Source organism: Amblyraja radiata, chromosome 29 (genome assembly GCF_010909765.2).
Source record: "Amblyraja radiata isolate CabotCenter1 chromosome 29, sAmbRad1.1.pri, whole genome shotgun sequence".
NCBI lineage: Eukaryota > Metazoa > Chordata > Chondrichthyes > Rajiformes > Rajidae > Amblyraja > Amblyraja radiata.
The window spans coordinates 1877678-1897683 of record NC_045984.1 but is presented as its reverse complement, the minus strand read 5'-3'; the positions used below and the strand labels follow the sequence as shown (position 1 = coordinate 1897683).

The window sequence follows — 20006 nt, the reverse complement described above, 5'->3', positions numbered from 1 at the left end:
ACAAACAAGTGGTCGCTCGGAGCGCGGATTAAATAGGCAGCGCCGTCGCCCTATGCTAATGAGCGATGGAGCAGCAACGGATCTCATTGGTAGATCGGAGAGATGAATAATTACCTTTCTATTTAGACGTTCTGATTGGATATCTGAAGGGAAACGACACAATCCCTCCCTCCACCAATGGGAAGCCGTTCCCACTACCCCGTGTTGTGTCCGGGTCACACTGCGGACTGGGAATCGGCGACGATCAACCTCTGTTTTACCAAATGCAGTTATAGAAACATAGAAACATAGAAATTAGGTGCAGGAGTAGGCCATTCGGCCCTTCGAGCCTGCACCGCCATTCAATATGATCATGGCTGATCATCCAACTCAGTATCCCGTACCTGCCTTCTCTCCATACCCTCTGATCCCCTTAGCCACAAGGGCCACATCTAACTCCCTCTTAAATATAGCCAATGAACTGGCCTCGACTACCCTCTGTGGCAGAGAGTTCCAGAGATTCACCACTCTCTGTGTGAAAAAAGTTCTTCTCATCTCGGTTTTAAAGGATTTCCCCCTTATCCTTAAGCTGTGACCCCTTGTCCTGGACTTCCCCAACATCGGGAGCAATCTTCCTGCATCTAGCCTGTCCAACCCCTTAGAATTTTATAAGTTTCTATAAGATCCCCTCTCAATCTCCTAAAGTCTAGAGAGTATAAACCAAGTCTATCCAGTCTTTCTTCATAAGACAGTCCTGACATCCCAGTAATCAGTCTGGTGAACCTTCTCTGCACCCCCTCTATGGCAATAATGCCCTTCCTCAGATTGGGAGACCAAAACTGTACGCAATACTCCAGGTGTGGTCTCACCACGTACCTGTACAACTGCAGTAGAACCTCCCTGCTCCTATACTCAAATCCTTTTGCTATGAAAGCTAACATACCATTCGCTTTCTTCACTGCCTGCTGCACCTGCATGCCTACTTTCAATGACTGGTGTACCATGACACCCAGGTCTCGCTGCATCTCCCCTTTTCCTAGTCGGCCACCATTTAGATAATAGTCTGCTTTCTTGTTTTTGCCACCAAAATGGATAACCTCACATTTATCCACATTATACTGCATCTGCCAAACATTTGCCCACTCACCCAGCCTACCAAGTCACCTTACAGTCTCCTAGCATCCTCCTCACAGCTAACACTGCCCCCCAGCTTAGTGTCATCCGCAAACTTGGAGATATTGCCTTCAATTCCCTCATCCAGATCATTAATATATATTGTAAATAGCTGGGGTCCCAGCACTGAGCCTTGCGGTACCCCACTAGTCACTGCCTGCCATTGTGAAAAGGACCCGTTTACTCCTACTCTTTGCTTCCTGTTTGCCAGCCAGTTCTCTATCCACATCAATACTGAACCCCCAATGCCGTGTACTTTAAGTTTGTATACTAATCTCTTATGTGGGACCTTGCCGAAAGCCTTTTGGAAGTCCAGATACACCACATCCACTGGTTCTCCCCTATCCACGCTACTAGTTACATCCTCGAAAAATTCTATAAGATTCGTCAGACATGATTTACCTTTTGTAAATCCATGCTGACTTTGTCCAATGATTTCACCACTTTCCAAATGTGCTGCTATCCCATCTTTAATAACTGACTCTAGCAGTTTCCCCCACTACCGATGTTAGACTAACTGGTCTGTAATTCCCCGTTTTCTCTCTCCCTCCCTTCTTAAAAAGTGGGGTTATATTATTTCTTACATATTCTTAAAAAGTGGGGTTATATTATATCTTATCCTTCAGAATCCCCTCCTGTAATCTGGCTCACTGGTCGATAGTTCCCAGGTTTTCCTATACAAGCCTTCTTAAAAAACTTTCTAGCATATTACCGGTGGCTAACAATGATCCATATACTGTATCTCAGCCAGGGCTTCTTCAATGTATTCTTTAAATTAATACAGTGATGTAACTGCTGAGGCAGCTGATTTTATAGGGTGGTTGCACGAAAGGTCACTGGGTCATAGGGCTCGCCGCACGGAGCCGCTAAATCCAACTGGAAGACTACCGTCACTTCCGGTATATGTTATTAATGCTAGAAACGCGTACTTTCCTACCTGTTAAAAACCGCCAAAATGTTGAATTTTTGCGCTGAAAAAAATTCGGGGTAAGTCGGGGTAAGTGTGAGAGTCATGTACCCAACTTTAGAATTCCAAACGAAAGAAAGGTATAGAGAAGCGAGAACTGAAGGGACCACAGCAGCTAAAGTGCTTGGTAAAAATGGAAAATATTGGGTATTATCGCGTTTGCTCACTGCATGTCATCAAGTCAGGCATTATTTGTGTTATTTCTTGATTCCTTTGGCATCTAAAAATTCTCAGAAGTGATAAATCTGGCTGTAAAATTTTCTTCAGATGCGTTTTCATTTTGTATGTAAAAACCCACGAGAACCATGAATGATTAAAAAAAATTACAGCCAGATTAATCACTTCTGAAACCTTTTAGATGCCAAAAGAATCAAGAAAAAACACAAATAATGCCTTAGTTGATGAAATGCAGTGAGCAAACTGCCAATGTTCGCCAAGCACTCTGGCTCTTGTTGTCCCTTCAGCTCTTGTTTCTATCTACCGTCATTTCTCCTCACTTTTGGAATTCTGAAGTAGGCTAAATGTCTCACACGCTTATCCCGATTTCCATAATTATTTACAGCGCAAAAATTGACAATTTCAGCGGGTTTTAACGGGCCCACTCCGCTGGAAACAATGGTAAGTGCCTACCTGCAGTACATCGCGTGTAATCCATTTGGAGTAGCGTGGCAACAGTACGGGTCATGGGTCGTGACCTGACTGCTGTGAAACCTCCCTATACATTTTAAGGACATAACATACTGGCATAACTCAGCAGATCACGGAGACATGGCTCCAGGGTGACCAAGGCTGGGAGCTGAACATCCAGGGATATTCAATATTCAGGAGGGATAGACAGAAAGGGAAAGGAGGTGGGGTAGCGTTGCTGGTTAGAGAGCAGATTAACACAATAGAAAGGAAGGACATTAGCTTTGAGGATGTGGAATCGATTTGGGTAGAGCTGCGAAACAATAAGGGGCAGAAAACGCTAGTGGGAGTTGTGTACAGGCCATCTAACAGTAGTAGTGGAGTTGGGGATGGCATCAAACAGGAAATTAGGAATGCGTGCAACAAAGGTAAAACAGTTATAATGGGTGACTTCAATCTACATATAGATTGGGTGAATCAAATTGGCAAGGGTGCTGAGGAAGAGGATTTCTTGGAATGTATGCAGAATAGTTTTCTAAACCAACATGTAGAGGAACCAACGAGAGAGCAGGCTATTCTAGACTTGGTATTGAGTAATGAGGAAGGGTTAGTTAGCAGTCTTGTTGTGCGTGGCCCCTTGGGCAAGAGTGACCATAATATGGTTGAGTTCTTCATTAGGATGGAGAGTGACATCGTTAATTCAGAAACAAGGGTCCTGAACTTAAAGAAAGGTAACTTTGAGGGTATGAGACGTGAATTGGCCAAGATAAACTGGCGATTGATTCTTAATGGGTTGACAGTGGATATGCAATGGAAGGCATTTAAAGACTGCATGGATGAACTACAACAATTGTTCATCCCAGTTTGGCAAAAAAATAAATCAGGGAAGGTAGTGCATCCGTGGATAACAAGGGAAATCAGGGATAGTATCAAAACAAAAGATGAAGCGTACAAATTAGCCAGAAAAAGCAGCCTACCAGAGGACTGGGAGAAATTCAGAGACCAGCAGAGGAGGACAAAGGGCTTAATTAGGAAAGGGAAAATAGATTATGAAAGATAACTGGCAGGGAACATAAAAACTGACTGCAAAAGCTTTTATAGATATGTGAAGAGAAAAAGATTAGTTAAAACAAATGTAGATCCCTTGCAGTCAGAAACGGGTGAATTGATCATGGGGCACAAGGACATGGCAGACCAATTGAATAACTACTTTGGTTCTGTCTTCACTAAGGAAGACAATAAAAAATTGACCGGGGGTCAATTGAGATGGAGGAACTGAGTGAAATCCAGATTAGCCGGGAAGTGGTGTTAGGTAAATTGAATGGATTAAAGGCCGATAAATCCCCAGGGCCAGATAGGCTGCATCCCAGAGTACTTAAGGAAGTAGCCCCAGAAATAGTAGATGCATTAGTGATAATTTTTCAAAACTCTTTAGATTCTGGAGTAGTTCCTGAGGATTGGAGGGTAGCTAATGTAACACCACTTTTTAAAAAGGGAGGGAGAGAGAAAACGGGGAATTACAGACTAGTTAGTCTAACGTCGGTAGTGGAGTGGTGAATCTCTGGAATTCTCTGCCGCAGAAGGTAGTTGAGGCCAGTTCATTGGCTATATTTAAGAGGGAGTTAGATGTGGCTAAAGGGATCAGGGGGTATGGAGAGAAGGCAGGTACAGGATACTGAGTTGGATGATCAGCCATGATCATATTGAATGGCGGTGCAGGCTCGAAGGGCCGAATGGCCTACTCCTGCACCTATTTTCTATGTTTCTATGTAAGCCTGAAAAAAACACTCCAATAGCCCCGACTTCATCGCCGGGCTTTCACCGGTGGTGTCTTTTGAATAACCATGGGGGGGGGGGGGGGGGGAGGGGGGGGGTTGAATAATCCAGGGGGTGTGTGAATAACCCTGGGGGTTATTGTGAATAACCCGGGGAGGGAGGGGTCGGGGGGTGATGTCATTCGAACCGCATGGAATATTCTGTGTGTGAGACGGCTTGGAGCAGAGCCATTGTGATTTCATCAGCAAAAGCATGTCATTTTAAATTCAGTCTTTTGACATTTTAAAAATTTAATCAGTAATAAGTCGAGAAATAAAGAATGAAATGTTCGCATAAGGTGTTCCTCGACGGGAAAAGTGTCAATTGGAATGTGTAAAAATGTTATCATTACCGAGTAGCTTTTTCGCAAGGATGCAAAGACACCCACATAAACACACACGTACAAGATCAGAATTTTAGTATATACGAATTGGGACCCGTTGGGTCCCATTCTCACATGAGAGGCCTGATCCCCAAACGCAATATTCCACCACTCACCCAAAGCCACCAACTGCGCAGGCGAGGCTGACTAATGGCTTTCTGGACTCACTCACTGACTCACGGCATTCTGGACTCACAGCTTTCTAGACACTCATTCACTGACTCACAATTTTCTAGACACTCACTCACGACTCACGAGTTTCTTGTGTGGGGGGGGGGGGGATGTCGGAGAGAGTGGGTTTGTAGGAGGGAGTGGGTGTGTAGGAGGGAGGGGGTGAGAGGGAGGTAGGGGGTGCGTGGGTGGAGCAGTGCGGGATGGAGGGGTGGGGCGTGTGGGGGGGTGACGTGAGGGGGTGGTGTGGGGGGAGGGGGTGGCATGGGGGGGAAGGGGTGGCATGGGGATAGGGGGTGGTGATGGGGGGTGAAGGGGTGGCATTGGGGGGAGGGTGTTGGGTGACGTGGGGGAGGGGTGGGGTTTACGTGGGGGGGTGGGGTGGCGTGAGAGGGGGTGGGGTGGTGTTGCGGGGGGGGGGTTGCGATGACGTGGGGGGAACTCCGGGTTTTCTCCGGGTACTCCGTTTGACTCCCATATTCCATGTTTGTAGGTTAATTGTCTTTTATAAATTGTAAATTGTCCCTAGTCTGTGGGATAGTGCTAGTGTACGTGGGTCGCTGGTCTGTGTGGATAGAAGGGCCTGTTTCCACTGTATTTCTAAGTTAAACTAAATATTAAATAGAAATGCTAAAGCAGTTATTATATATATATACACCAGACTAAGTGGGACCCGTTGGGTCCCATGTTCACACAGGAGGGCTGGTCCCCCGACGCAATATTCCACCTCTCCACCAATTCCAATATTGGTGGCCAGTGGGGTGGGGGCTTTCTGGAGTGCTGCTATGGGTTCTTGGGGTGGCAGCTCAGTCCCTCAAGCCTGATCTGCTGGCAGCTCACTCACGGCTGATGGGCTGGCAGTTGACTCATGACTATTCCTTGAAATTCCATTTCAAACAGGGTGCAAGGTCACCAAATTCAAATCCATGTTCCTACCATTTCAAGCAGGGTGCAAGGCCACCAAATTTAAGTGCAGTTTCTTACTACTATGTGCAGGGTGCAAGGCCACCAAATTCAAGTGCAGTTTCCTACCACTTCAAGCAGGGTGCAAGGCCACCGAATTCAAGTGCAGTTTCATGCCACTTCAAGCTGGATCCAAGGCCACCAAATTAAAGTGCAGTTTCATACCACTTTCAGCAGGGTGCAAGGCCACCAAATTGAGTGGTTTCATACCACTTCAAGCAGAATGCAAGGCCGCCAAATTCAAGTGCAGTTTCATTCCACTTCAAGCAGGGTGCAAGGTCACAAAATTCAAATGCAGCTTCATACCATTTTATGCAGGGTGAAACCACCATCAAACCACACAAAACACCAAACTCACAGTTCAGTAGCCATTCAGTGTGTTCAGTTGATTCACAGCTCAGACATAGTCTTGACCTCTCCATCCCCCATCATGCAGAGACTGAGCCCCACCCACACTTCCAGGTATAACCCCTACCCCTCCCACCGGAAAAGGTGTGGCTTTCATGGCGTGATTGACAGGAGAGACATTCTCAACATTTTTTAAACACTAATAACACTTCTATTTTTCATTGATGGGAAGAATTCTCTGCACCTGCTCAGCAGAGGGGGACTGAGTAAGATGGCCAAAAATCACAGCCGTAAGTGGTAGCGTTTTATCTAAAATCAATATAGAGTGCAAACAGGAAGTAAGTGCATTTGCAGTAGTGCCTTTTAACTTCAGGGCCAAGCACCCAAGCGCCATTTGCAGTAAGTAGTGCCTTTCAACTTCAAGCCAAAGCACCCAAGCCACCATTTGCAGTAAGTAGTGCCTTTTAAATCCATGCCACGATTTGCAGTAAGTAGTGCCTTTCAACTTCAAGCCAAAGCACCCAAGCCAACATTTGCAGTAAGAGGTGCCTTTCAACTTCAACCCAAAGCACCCAAGCCACCATTTGCAGTATGTAGTGCCTTTCAACTTAAAGCCAAAGCACCCAAGCCACCATTTTCAGTAAGCAATGCCTTTCAACTTCCCAAGCCACCATTTGCAGTAAGTAGTGCCTTTCAACTTCAAGCCAAAGCACCTAAGCCACTATTTGCAGTAAGTAGTGCCTTTCAATTTCAAGCCGAAGCACCCAAGCAACCAATTGCAGTAAATAGCGCCTTTCAACTTCAAGCCAAAGCACCCAAGCCACCATTTGCAGTAAGTAGTGCCTTTCAACTTCAAGCCAAAGCACCCAAGTCACAATTTGCAGTAAGTATTGACTTTCAACATCATGCCGCCATTTGCAGTAAGTAGTGCCTTTCAACCTCAAGCCAATGCACCCACGGCACCATGTGCAGTAAGTAGTGCCTTTCAACTTCAAGCCAAAGCACCCAAGCCACCATTTGCAGTAAGTAGTGCCTTTCAAATTCATGCCACCATGTGCAGTAAGTAGTGCCTTTCAACTGCATGCCACCATTTGCAATAAGTAGTGCCTTTCAACTTTAAGCCAATGCACCCACGCCACCATGTGCAGTAAGTAGTGCCTTTCAACTTCAAGCCAAAGCACCCAAGCCATCATTTGCGGTAAGTAATGCCTTTCAACTTAAAGCCAAAGCACCCAAGCCACCATTTACAGTAAGTAATGCCTTTCAACTTAAAGCCAATGCACCCAAGCCACCATTTGAAGTAAGTAGTGCCTTTCAACTTCAAACATAGCACCCAAGCCACCATTTGCAGTAAATAGTGCCTTTCAACTTCAAGCCAAAGCACACAAGCCGCCATTTACAGTAAGTATTGCGTTTCAAGTTCAAGCCAAAGCTCCAAAGCCACCATTTGCAGTAAGTAGTGTCTTTCAACTTCAAACCAAGCTCCCAAACCACCATTTGCAGTAAGTAGTGCCTTTCAACTTCAAGCCAAAGCACCCAAGCCACCATTTGCAGTAAGTAGTGCCTTTCAACTGCATGACACCATTTGCAGCAAGTAGTGCCTTTCAACTTCAAGCCAATGCACCCACGCCGCCATGAGCAGCAAGTAGTGCCTTTCAACTTCAAGTCAAAGCACCCGCGACCATTTGCAGTAAGTAGTGCTTTTCAACTTCAAGCCAAAGCCCGCAAATCACCATTTGCAGTATCTAGTGCCTTTCAACAATGCCACGATTTGCAGTAATAGTGCCTTTCAACTTCAAGCCAAAGCACCCAAGCCAACATTTGCAGTAAGAAATTCCTTTCAACTTCATGTCGCTGACTACGCTAACCCTTTTTTTAAGTACGACGACGACGCATTCTTGAAAAGGTATCGTTTCGACAAAAGAAGCAGCAACATTCAGCAACAATGAGCCCACTCCTGTACTCTCTAGGCGAAGGTCAGACAGTATACCAGTGAATGTGCAAGTGCTGACGGTGCTCAGATTCTATGCTGTTGGTAAGTAGTGTTGTTTTGTTAAATATGTAATTTAATGGGCTGTTCGAACTTAGAATGTATTAAATATTCGTTCTTTTGAAAAAGTGATTATCAGAAGAGTTATTTTATTTCATAAAATTAACTCGAGGTCGACAGTCATCACTTCGCATGCTTCGCACCTTCGCCCTCTCTGTGCGGCCTACCAGGGGGACTGGAGTGGCGTTTCCTGCCGGAACCGGCCAGGACTACAGCTTCGGCACTGCGCTGAAGCACCATAGTGGAGCGGGCGATGCCTTACCCGGGTCGCCGTGTGGAGGTCAGGAGGGCTGAGACCGCCGACTAGAACATCGTGGAGCTGAGGCAGCGGGCGACCAGCCACGGGCGGCGCTGATTGTAAACTCCGTGGGGCCTGGGTTCTCTCGCCGAGATTGCCACTCCGACCAGCGCGGCCTGTGAACTTCGGGAGCCGCGGTCTCCAGGGAGGAAGCGGCCATTCCATATACGCCAAGCTACTGAAAAGTGTTCTACCGACGCTGGGACTCCATCATCCGGTGAGAGGACCTGTAACATCAGGCTGCCATTGCGATGACTGCGGAGGCCTCAAATAGGCCCCGACCTCGGGTGAACTGAGAGGAAGAGGACTGGACTTTTCAGTGCCTTCCCACTCTGTGGAAAGGGTTGATTCTGCTGTGGGGGGAAGTTCTTGTTGAATTCTATAGTGTGTTGTGTCTTTTTTTCTTTTTTACTTTTATAGTGATACTAGACTAAGTGGGACCCATTGGGTCCCAGCATCACACGGGAGGGCTGGTCACCAACGCAATATTCCACCTCTCCACCAATTCCAATATTGCTCGCCAGTGGGGGGGGGCTTTCTGTTGCGCTAATATGGATGTTGTGGGCCGAAGGTACAGGTTTCCAGAGGGCTAGTATATACATTGTGGGCCGAACGGATTAATGGTTGCAACTGTTGCAACGATTTTAAAAGCCAAGCCAAAGCAAACAATTTGGCTGCAGCCACCCGACAACCAAAATTAATTTTGTGAACATACACTTTAAAAGGCAAGGCAAACAATTGGGCAGCAGCCACCTGACAACCAAAATTCATTTTGTGAACACAAACTTTTTAAAAAGGCGAGGCAAACAATTGGGCAGCAGCCACCTGACAACCAAAATTCATTTTGTGAACACAAATGTTTTAAAAGGGCGAGGCAAACAATTGGGCAGCAGCTACCTGACAACCAAAATTCATTTTGTGAACACAAACTTTTTAAAAAGGCGAGGCAAACAATTGGGCAGCAGCCACCTGACAACCAAAATTCATTTTGTGAACACAAACTTTAAAAAAAGGCGAGGCAAACAATTATGCAGCAGCCACTTTACAGCCACAGACTGTATTCAGTGTTAGTTGCAGGTCGGAGAACCGTGACCTTCTCGCTTCCTGGGTCTGGCAGTGACTGAGTGAGGGACTACACTTCTGGGTTTTATAGTCCCTCCCCCCTGCTGCCAAGCAGAGAGAATGGTGATTTTAAAAAAAACATTAATATCTCTCTGATTTGTCATCGTTGGGAAAAATTCTTTGGTCACGGAAGGCGGAGGAGGGTTCTGTGCAAGGTGGCCAAAAATGACGGCCGTAGGTGGCGGCGTTCTCTCGGAAATCGCAGCACAGTGGGCCAAAAGCGGTCAAGATCAGACTTTTAGTAATATAGATATGGTAATCAACATTTTAATGTCAGTTAAACAAAAGAAGGGATAGGAAATTTTTTAAAGCGAAATGATAAAAAAAAGGTTTGATGATTACATTAAATTGACAGTTACTTATTAACCATCACATATAAATCCTCTGATTGCTTGTTAGACATGTACAAAGTTGTATTTGTTTAATTTTGTTTTTCAAGTAGAAAAAAACTTTTCTTTGCCGTGGGTGATTGTGAAATACAAATATCAGCTATGTTTTCATATTTGTTTATCTGTCTGCATCATTTTCATTTAGAATAACATTTTGATTGTTACAAAAGATTCTCCCTTTTTTTTTTCATTGTCTATGTAGGAAACTTTCCAACTAATGCATGGTGATGATGCAGGTTTTTCACAGCCATCTATGTCACGTATAGTCCAGGAGGTGTCCAGGAGGTTCACATAGCCCAATGGAGAATAACCTATATCTCCTTCCCATCAACTCCCCAGCAAGTACATGACACACAAAATGTTTTCTACCAGTATTGCCACTTGCCTGGCGTGACAGGGGCAATTGATTGCACACATGTCCCAATCAGAAGTCTAGGTGGGAACCTCGCTCAGATGTTTGTCAATCGGAAGGGCGGATATTCTGTGAATGTACAGGTAAATGTAAATGTTAAAATCATTTTATTTCTGAGAAATATTGAATGAAATCCTTTCAAAGATTTCTGAATTCATGGTTTTACATGAGAAAATGTAGTTGTCTTCAACAAAATAAATATATCATTGCATTCTGCATGCATTGTAATCACAGTTGAGAGATATTTGATCATGCCATTTATAATAGCAATTCCACACATGATTGAGACAGGTATTTTCTAATGTGCATTTAAAGAAAGAGATGTTAAAAAAAGACTAAGCTGATTGAGCCTTGTATATGCATTTCTTGAAAATGTTTCCAAGCATTATTGATTATCCCACAATAGTTTTCATAACAATTAGACACTCAGGTCATATACCTAATTAATTCATGTTTTATAATCTGTCTTATTCTTCATGTAGGCTGTATGCAACCAAGATGGCAAGTTAACAAATCTTGTAGCGAGGTGGCCTGAAGGCACACACGATTCCCAAATTTTTCGGGAATGTCAACTCAGAAGACAATTGGATGTAGAAAGCCATTAGGCCAAATGGCTCCTTGCAGGTTTGCAGGTTACATGTAGTTTGAAAGTATGGATTAATCAAAGTGCAGAAAGAATTAAGTTAAATTCAACATTTAAGTAACTTTAAAGAAAAGGAATGATTATTTTCCAGAGAGGCAATAAAAAAGGATTTTCTTCTTTAGACCTAAAACATCACAAATGGAAATTTAATCATTAAAAAAAAATATTGGACCAAATTTAAAGGTAGTAGCAGTAGCCCTCTTTTGAAAGCTCTCCCGGTTTCCACAAAACTTCATCTGTAGTTGGCAAATGGCATCAGAATAGCATGTGTACAATTTCATATTGAACCAGTTTCTCTGCAGGAAGAAAATGTCATTTGGATATTCTCTCCTTTGATTAACAAAGGGATTGTTATAATGAAAGAAGATCATTGATAATTATTTTTTTACAACATTATGCTTCTATGATATTAACAGAAATGTATTTGAATCGTTGCAAGTAATGTTTGGATATAATATTAATTGTGTTATTGTGGCGGCTCCCAAGGGTCGTGCCACCTTAGTGTCGAACCCCTCGGCACAGGAGTGGTTCAGTCCGGAGGCGGCCCTTAGCCGGAGGCTTTAAAGGGTGGGGTTTGGGTGCCATCTTTCTCTCGTTTGGTCTTCCCTACAACCGGGAGGATCAGAATAAAAAGTGTCTCTCTCTAAACACGACTCCGTGCTTTATTCCAAGACACACGCTACATTGGTGACCCCGACGCTCCATTGGCGTCATGATGGAGAGCAGAGAGAGCCCTACCTCCTCACAGGCCGGCCTGGCCCTGTCTCTGGACGTGGTCTCCGTTAAACTGCCCAAGTTCTGGACCACCCGGCCGCTCATCTGGTTCCAGCAGGCGGAGGCCCAGTTCAACCTGCGGGGCATCACGGTCGATGCCACCCGTTTCTACTACCTGGTGGGAGCCCTCGACCAGGATGCGGCTGAAGAGGTCACGGACTTCCTCGCAGACCCCCCGGACAATGATAAATACCTCGGCCTGAAAGAGCTCCTGCTCCAGATTTACGGACTGAGTAGGATGGAGCGTGCTGGTAGGCTCCTGCATATGGGTGGCCTAGGCGAACGGCGGCCATCTTCCCTCCTAAAGGAGATGGTGGCTCTACTAGACGGGCACACGCCGTGCCTGATGTTTGAGTATACATACCTGCATCTGCTGCCGGCCTACATTCGTCTGCAGCTCACCGACGTCTCGTTTGCCGACCTTCGGGCCCTCGGAAGGCGCGCCGACGCCCTGTGGATGGCGCGCCCTGATGACGTCAGCGCGCTGGGCGTCAGCAGAGACGGGGTCGCGCTGAGGTCGACGCGCCCTTATGACGTCAACGCGCTCGCCGTCAGCAGGTACGCCGATGATGTCACCCCAGCAGCTCTCTCTCTAAACACGACTCCGTGCTTTATTCCAAGACACACGCTACATTATGCTCTTTGTAATGAAGATATGTACCGTTTACATTTGTTAATTTTCAGGTATGCCTGCCAGCCATTTCTCCTGACTCCGTTGCCCCGGCCCCAGGGGAGGGGTGAGGAACATTATAACATTGTCAAAAAATTACTCCAAAGTTCCAACATTTTTTGACTGGATGTACTTGCACATCTTCCAAATCAATTGTGGAAACAGGAACAACAGATCGAAAGCGGGAAGATATATGTAAAAACTCAGTCTTATTACTATTCAACTTGAGACCTTTATGTCTGGACGACTCTTTGATTGCTTTAGCACATTCAGTAATGTGGCATACAACATCTGCATCAGACTGTTTAGATGCAATATACAATTGGGTATCATCAGCATAGAACATCTTATACACATTGTGAGGGTTAATAGTAAGATTAAACGAGAACTTACCAGTTTGAAGTTTGATCTTTATTTTATGAGGAGTAACGTTGAGGGAATACGTGAAGAACCCCGCCAGGACGCATGCGTGTCATTCTTCAAAGCAGCGGTGTGGAATCACAGATAACTATAATGACTAAACATAGTAAGATTAGACAACAGATACCAGTTCAGACTATGATCAAGGGTGGGAGCGGAGGGCACGTATTCCCTCAACGTTACTCCTCATAAAATAAAGATCAAACTTCAAACTGGTAAGTTCTCGTTTAATCTTACTATTTTACTTCGGAGTCACGTGAGTGACTACTTGAAGATTTTAAAGCTCTGTGATTTCATGCCGTGGAACGAGTCCATGCATCACATCTGCCTTAATTATGGGGAGAATAGAGTTAACATCATTAGACATCAATATGATATTGAAACCCAACGGTAAAAATATGAACACCAATTATAGCCCCTATTTATGGGGTAAATTATTTTACAGAATTTAAAGTTGTTTCTGCAAATGTTCCAGGTTCAATGACTGGTTTGTTATAAAGTCGTTGGAAAGTTTCCTCCGTTGACCATCCTGCTGTCTTGAGGATTTGGTCCATAGGTACGTCCAACTTCATAGCTGCCGATGTAGCTGCAGCCCTGGTGGAGTGAGATTTAAAATGCTAGTGTCCACTCCAGCCTTTGTTAGGACCTGTTTTAGCCATCTAGAGATGGTCTGGTCTGTCACTGTTTTGAGTGGCTGTTAGTAGCTGATTAAAGTGACATTTCTTCCCTCTGATGATCTTGGTATTCTTCATATATGATAGTAAGTGTGTTACAATACAGAGACGACCATCTGTAGGGTAGGCCCTGAATTCTGTTTTTTTTAGGCCTGCTGACCCCTGTCTGTTCTGTATGACTATTACATTGATGTGAAAAGTTAAATTTCCAGATGAAATAATCATGTTGTCCAACCTTATTTTCTGTAGTGACTGGACCCTTTGTGCCGTGACCAAGGCCATCAGCATGACTGTTTTCATAGTCAGTTTCTGTAGGGACAGAGCTGTAGCTGAAGACCAGTTTGTTAACATGGTCAGTACAATGCTCACATCCCATATTTGGGAGTACCTGGTTCTTGGGGATTAATATTAAAATGCCCCTCATGAGTTTGGTTACCAGGGTGTGTCCCAACAGATTGCCGCTCTGTTCCTTGCGACAGGTATGTTGACAGAGCACTTCTGGCGCAGTTGATGGTACTATGACTGAGCCTCTCATCGTAACGGAGGCTTGCCAGGAATTCCACAACAGATGGGATGTTCATAGATCTGTGGGTGATGATTATTGTTGTGACAGTACTTCCCATTCTTGATGACACCAAGTACTGATTTAGGTGGGCTGTCTGTTGCCCGCTGAAATAATTCCATTGTTCGGTCCGTCAGTCCCATGTGTTGTAGAGGCGCCTTCAAACTCTACAAATTAACAAGTTAGTATATTTATGACAGGAGTGACTTTCCTGTGTTACTGGATTTACCCGCAATTTAGGTCCATGTTGAACCGTGAGTGTCTAGAGTTATTTCATTCCATGTATGCAAATAATACCGTAACCTTTCCCCAACTTTAGTGCTCCTATTTATTTTCGAGGAACCAGACCCACCTACCTCCATGGTTACCAGTGGTGGTTGCGTTACTTCCTGTTGTTCTCGGAGGATGTTGAGGCGTTGTTGTTTGGGTCTGTTGGGTTGGAGGCTGGCATTTTTCTCCCGGGCGGTCGTCCTGGGCTATGCCCTAAAAAAGACCGCTGGTGCTCCTGGTTTTAGCGCTCCCTGCGCTATATGTTGCCCTTCTTGGAGGTCCGTAGGGTTGGTATCTCTTCCCAAAGTATGTTTTGGTGGCTGCTTTTATAAGCCCTAGTGCTTTAGACTCTTCATCGAGTTGTTTGACTTGTTTCGGCAAGTCCCCTCCAAACAATCGAATTGGCTGTTTTGAGGTGCCTGGTTTGCAAAGGCCGGCAAATTTGGGGTCCAATGTAGGTTGTATAGCACTTTTCCGAATATAATTGAGTTAGTACTGTGAATTGCACAGTAGAGCCAGTGCATCCTTGTGGTCTTGGTTCATGTCTGATTCTTTTAAAGTTCGGGCAAATGCTGTGATTCCCACCGTCAATACCTTGAGCACGTTTTGGATTTAGAGATCAGTATTGCGGATACCTGTCCCCATATGTCGCCAGATACACTGGTTAACACTAGGCACTTGCAATGCCTTGCAGTTACCTGGGGGTAAATGCCGTGCAATGGCATCAGACATAGCCTGTGTCTGTAGTTTGTTACTAGACAAATAGTCCACACTGGCTGCAATTTTGGGCTCCAGGTCTTCCCCGGTTAGGTCTAGCTGGAAGAATTGGTTCACCATATCCAGCATGCCTTCTTTCACCCCTGGGCTACTGGGAGTATGTGGTTCTGTGACCCGTTCAGAGTCTACCCAGAACAGATCCTCCGTGTTCTCCTCTGACGAGGAGGAGACACTATGCAGCCCCGCAAGGGGTACCGCTGTGGGGCTTATTGGGTTCCCACTGTGGCTAGCCTCCCTCTCCCGGAGTCTGCCACTTTGGAGGATCTCCTGGAGCAACCGCTCTAACCGGCCCCCGGGCAATAGCCGCTCGCGGCTGCTCCTCGTCATGCAGCCGGTCAAACCGGCTCCAGTGCTCTCGGGCACTAGCCGCTCCCGGCTGCTCGTACTGCCCCGTCTGCTCGAACCGGCCCCGGTGCTCACGGGCACTGGCCGCTCGCGGCTCCTCAAAGTCCGACTCATCTGAGTCCGGCATTCGTGGGGTCTTTCTCTTCGCTTTCCCGCCCGGCCGAAAAGTGGATTTCGCCGTAGCGGGAGCGAAGTCGGGCACAGCTGACTCCAATTCAGAAGATTCCCGTGCCGTCGGCTGCTGCTGTTTCTGCTGGATGTCCGCAACTCCGCAGTTCTCCCCCTCCAGCTTCTTCGCAGCCTTTCTCCTTGTTACTCTGGCCATCTTTCACCTAAAAATAAGTCGAAAAACGCAGAGTCCCTTACCTGCTGTTGTCGGCTTGTAAATACTGCCGCTTGAGGGAGACGTCCTCTCCCGTGCTGACTCGTTGCATAGCGTGAGGCGATAATGGCACGCATGCGTCCTGGCGGGGTTCTTCACGTAGTCACTCACGTGACTCCGAAGTAAAATTATACTTTCTAACAGGGAGGTATACAAAGTAAACAGTAACGTGCCTAACACAGATCCCCGAGGAACTCCTTGGGCAAGTATTTGTCAGGAAAACACCCACTTTCAAAAGAGTCATAAATAACATAATTGTTATAATAATAACCAATTCTTTGAGGATTTTTTTCAACAAGTGAGTTGGGATAGGGTCAAGATCACATGTCGTGAAGGATTACTGAACAACTTGCAAGACTTCTTTTTCTGAGACTAACCTAAAGAGATTAAAACGAAGAAGAGTATGAAGCCACAAGAAAAGGTGAGCGGTGTGTATTTCAGAAAAGCATGTAAAAGGAGGCATTATCCCAACCCATCACCCCTTTCCTTCATCAAATATCTTGGAGCCACAATTTCTTACAAATGAAAAATCGTGTTTGATGACGATGCAGACATATTAACACACAAAAAAAAGGATGCTGTGTCAGTTATGGAGTTACTGATGTTGGCAAAATATCCTACAAGTCTGAAGAACATGAAGCAGAAGGTACACACGAGTTAAGCAAGATGTTCAGCTGCTGAAACCAGTTGACCAGTTGAGAATATGCAAAAAACGCACCTACTGAGAATGGCCCATCACTCATAATTTGTCTGTGATGTTTAAAAGTGTTGCACCAATGCATGTATCAATATGAGAAAAGGAAAATAAATATGAATACAATAATCGAAAAAAGTTTGTCCTTGCAGTAATTATCATTATGGAAATTTTATCAGCAAAAGCTCTAACTTTTTCATCTGGTATTGTTTTTTTAGCTCAATGACTTGCTTTGCATAATATGTACTTCTTCAAGATGGACCATTTTCAGATGTTGCTCTTTCTCGGCATATTCTCACAACGTCATCTCCAGTGATTTGGTTGGTGGTGCTGGAGAAGGGGTCCTGGTGAGGCATAATTTGGTGGTTGACAACCTGTCGTTTAGGTACAATAGGAAAGGGAAAACAAAATATAATATCATTGAAACACAGTGGCCAATGTTGCAAATTGCAAAGTAATTCCTTAACAAATTAAAAAAACTTAGAGAAGCTCTAGAATTTGATAGGTTGTAAATAACTGAAATGTGACTTATTTCATAACATCTTCAGAAGTTTATACATTAAGGAATTTACCAACAAAATGCCCATATCAAATTCAACTTTTGCATAAGCATTTTGATCATCATTACACACACATAACAAAATCTACAATGCACATAATTCTATGATTATGATCATGTCATTTCTCCATTCATTGTAGCCTTAGTAAAGGGCACAAGGAATAGTTTCCTAACTTTAGCAATAATTGAATGGTGATGTCGAAAGATTTTATTTAAGAATGAAAAATCGTGGGGGGTTTTTTGTGCCTGTATGAAATACTAATACTGTGGATATGATGAAATCTATTTGCTTTCATACATCACAATATAAATGAATAAAAAAATGATATGAAATTTATGTCAACTTATACTTTCACAGTAGTAGAAATAAATGTACCTTTCAGCAGGAACTGTAGGTGTTTGTGTACTCAAGGAAGAAAAACTGGTCCTTGGTTGTGGGATGTGTTCTGATGTGGTGTTTTCGACATGAGTTGGTTCCAGCAGTTGAAAATCTTCCTCGGGTGGGTTTGGGATGTCAAACTATTGTGTCCCTTCACGTTCTTCAGACTTGTTGGTTCTGGAAAAGATCAAGAAAAGCAAATGCTCACTATCTTGTTACACCTAACAGCATGTTAAGAAAAATAAGGCCTATATGATTTGCCACACAGGGCCTTGAGATGGATGACAGTAACGGCCCACCTACTTCACCAATATTTTGTCACATCATATTCTTTTTACCACATTTCCGCGGCTTGGACATCCGAGTCGGCTGCCTCCTACTAGAGTCCGCAGCTTCCGAGGTCCACAGGCTGCGCTGGGCTGTGATTCAATGCTGCCGGCCCTCGGTAAAGAGCCCCGGGTCGCCGCGATGCTGAAGACAGCACCGGCCACGCTGGAAGCTCTGCAGACCACAGCTCCAATGTAGATGGAGCAGGCCCAACACTCTGGAGCTTCCACGGCGATCCAGGAAAGCCATCGCCCACTCCGTGATGTATCCGGGTACCCGGCAGGAAAGGCCGCTCCAATCCAGGTAGTAGGCCGTGAGGAGGGGGGCGAGGACACGACTAGGAGAATATTCGCGTCCTCACCAGGGAATAATATAATTACGGTACATTAAACACGGGACGACAACACTCACGATAAATATAAATTTAGACATTATCACTTACTCGTTTGCCTCTCCGGCACCAGCCAGGAACTCAAAAACTGTCACAGTCTCATAATTTTGCTGTGAAATGTCCGCATCACCATCGAATGGATTTCTGATCTGTAAGAAATCGTGGGGGATCAGATCCCTGATAAGCATACACATGGGTGATGGGTTGGGAGACGGTGGGCCTCCACCCGTTTGCCTCACGCTCTTCTTGTAAGAAGACTGCTCTACCTTCGCTTGCAACTTCATTCTCTTCTATTGCTCATGAAGGTCACGAAGATCTCTGTGGCTGCCAAACCGCAACTGGAATTGCGAACAAATCGCATCCCATGCCTTATTCTTTTCAACTGTTGCCTGGAAATTGTACCTTTTTTCTCAATAATTGTGATTTTATCGGCTAGTAATGTCAGGAGAAATTATTTCTCGCTGCCGTCCCAGTTTCCTTTCCGCTGTTTGTTTTTGTCAACCATGTTGAAGTTGTCATCTGCTCGTGCTTCTGCTATTGCCTTGTACATGTGCAGTACATGGCAACTAAAACGCGGTCTAACTTTAGACTCAGGTAAAACCAAAGTCTAAAGTTAGACTTGCCTTAGACTTTAGTCTAACTAAACCTTGCTACCAGAATACCAAATTTTTGTTAAACCGAGCGTCGGGTTTAGTTAGACCGAGCGGCAGGTTTAGGGTGAGTTTAAGGAAAGTCTAACTTTACAATTAGCAGAATACGGGCCTTGGAGTTTCTTTTTTTTTTTTTTTTTGTTTATTTTATTAGAAGTTAATACAGTACAAAACAATATAGTTTCTTGTTTTTACTGCACAGTTGCTTTGTGAAAGGATCGTCAATTAATTTCCGTCTCGAATTGTAGTGGGAATCAGGGCAGTTACAAAACGGGTGGAGAGGAGGAGGTGCAACTTTTAAAACACTGTTTTCGCCACAGCAAATGAACGGCCAGCAGCAGCAAGCACGGAAATGTTTTGCTCACAATTATCGGCTTGAAATTGTCATTAAATGTGATGACAAAGACACATACAAAGAAGGAAATTGTGCATTTCCGCAGTGTTCCAGCGGCAAGAATTCTTCAGCTATGCGTGGGACCATCGAGTTTTCAGTTTCTTTTGTTCGCACTCTCAGCATCTTTACTTGGAGCTGGTGTACTGGATCACTGCCTTTGCTCCTTCCGACATGGCGAGCACGGAAAGGTGGAGCCCACAATGCTCCATTGCTGGCTGTAGAAAATGTGATAACAAGGAGATACAAACAATGAAAATAATCAGGACGACAATGAAACTAGGCGAATGACTAGGGCAGGGGAGGGATGGAAAGAGAGGGAAAGCAAGGGTTATTTGACATTAGAGAAATCAATATTCCTACCGCTAGGTTGTAAGCTGCCCCAGCGAAATATCAGGCGAT

General features: G+C 44.8%; 1 long non-coding RNA gene across 1 annotated transcript; it reads right to left on the bottom strand.

The window, feature by feature from the left end:
• Positions 1 to 17174: 17174 nt before the first annotated feature.
• On the bottom strand, positions 17175 to 18815 carry LOC116989679. The gene is made up of 3 exons (XR_004416287.1): positions 18615 to 18815; positions 17843 to 18022; positions 17175 to 17281 (listed from the first exon to the last, which is right to left on the bottom strand). It is a non-coding gene; the product is annotated as an uncharacterized LOC116989679 (long non-coding RNA).
• Between the last annotated feature and the right edge of the window lie 1191 nt (positions 18816 to 20006).